A 1,911-nucleotide genomic window follows, 5' to 3' on the forward strand; every position below is an offset into this window, starting at 1 on the left:
AATAAAGTGCCCTTATCCATCCCTTTGTAAGCTGGTGGCTATTGCATACCTGGAGGAAATCATAGGCGTTCCCTGTTAGGCAGCGCATCCTATAGTACAGATGGTGCATGACTCAGAGGCTTGGAGAGAGAGCCACAGGCAAGAATGAGAAAGAATTTGGAAAGGATTGGGGAGAAGGTGAGATGGCTGAAGGAAAAGCAGTTGAGTCATAGTTTGTGGGCAGTTAGCGCTGATCCCACCCCACCCCCACCTCACCATGACCATCTTAATGAGTTTTGCCACATGCCTTAAATCCTGATGTTTTCCCTGAAGTTAATAGGGAGACACATCTGCTCCCTAAATACAGATATCTGTGATGTGCTTTTGTTGTAAGACTTTGGAGTTACTTGTTTCTTGTAAGTCTCCTATTACCAACTTCTAATGGACTGTTGTGTTGTTGACCCAACCTGTAAGTTTCTGTCAGCAGGAGAGCTTTACCTATTGCATGGAGAGATCTTCATTATACATTGTGAAGTCAATAAAGCAGTTTAATAAAGTAAATAAATAAGACCAACAAGGAGCTATTGTATAACACAGGGAACTATATTCAGTATTTTGCAATAACCTCTAAGGGAAAATGAGATATATATATATCTCTGAATCATGGCACTGTACACCTGAAACTAACATAATATTATAAATCAACTGTACTTCAATAAAAAGATTTAATTAAAATTTTAAAGATGAGTTGGGCACATACCGAAAAACTAGAAACAAATGAAGAAAATAACCAACTCTTAACCCAAAAAGCCATTGGTAAGTGACACAGGTATATATTTGCATGTTGAGTTTTTCCATGCTTGAGAAGATAAATGAAGTCATGAGCTGGGAGGAGGGGATAGGAGAGAAAAGCAGAGACTGATTAAGGGCACAGGAGAAGAGGACACTGACAATCTTAAGCTCACAGAAGCAGCTGAGTTGTCCTCACTTCTTCCATTGTGGGGCATCAAGTAAAGAGTGGAAACAGAATAAAAGAATTACTTGCAAAAATAAAAAATAAACAGACATATAAGAATGAATGCATCATATAACTAGAAATCCAAGGCAGACAGTTTCCAAAATTGGTTAATTTTGGTTAATTGGTTAATTCAGCAACTCAACAGCATCATCCAACGCCCCAGTGACTTCCCTTTCTGCCCTGTATCCTCAGCATGCCACTGGCCTTAGGGCTAATGCCCTTCATGGTGACAAGGTGGCTGCCTCAGTTCTAGGCAGCAAATCTCAATTAGCAAAGCCCAGCTGAAAAAAAGGAGGGCATCAGTCCTGTGCGGCTGCTTTCATGAGCCAGAAAAACTTTACACAAACCCTCTCAACAGACTTTCCCTCTCATTTCATTGGCTAATTGCCAGGAAGAATTCAATGCCTCTTCTTAAGGCTGAGACCAATCAGGATTAGGTCTGGGTTAATGAATCAGAGGTAAAAACCCCAAAAATTAGGTTCAGCCACCAAGGAAGAGTGAATGGCCTTGGGTTGGCAACCAACTAAGCATAGTCTAGCCGTATAGTCTACCACTCCATCCTGGATGACTGTGTATATATAATGTTTAACTTGACATCCTCATCTGTAAAATAAGGAACTTTATTAGTTCCCTATGTTACTCAGATATGCAGATGACACTACCCTTATGGCAGAAAGTGAAGAGGAACTCAAAAGCCTCTTGATGAAAGTGAAAGAGGAGAGTGAAAAAGTTGGCTTAAAGCTCAACGTTCAGAAAATGAAGATCATGGCATCCGGTCCCATCACTTCATGGGAAATTGATGGGGAAACAGTGGAAACAGTGTCAGACTTTATTTTTCTGGGCTCCAAAATCACTGTAGATGGTGACTGCAGCCATGAAATTAAAAGATGCTTACTCCTTGGAAGGAAAGTTAT

General features: G+C 40.5%; 1 pseudogene; it reads right to left on the bottom strand.

Annotated features, from left to right (window-relative positions):
* LOC105001846 overlaps positions 1–1,911 on the bottom strand; it is a 133,148-nt pseudogene that overhangs the window by 6,081 nt on the left and 125,156 nt on the right.

The sequence above is a fragment of the Bison bison genome, unplaced genomic scaffold, assembly GCF_000754665.1.
Source record: "Bison bison bison isolate TAMUID 2011002044 unplaced genomic scaffold, Bison_UMD1.0 scf7180017864384, whole genome shotgun sequence".
NCBI classification, from domain to species: domain Eukaryota; kingdom Metazoa; phylum Chordata; class Mammalia; order Artiodactyla; family Bovidae; genus Bison; species Bison bison.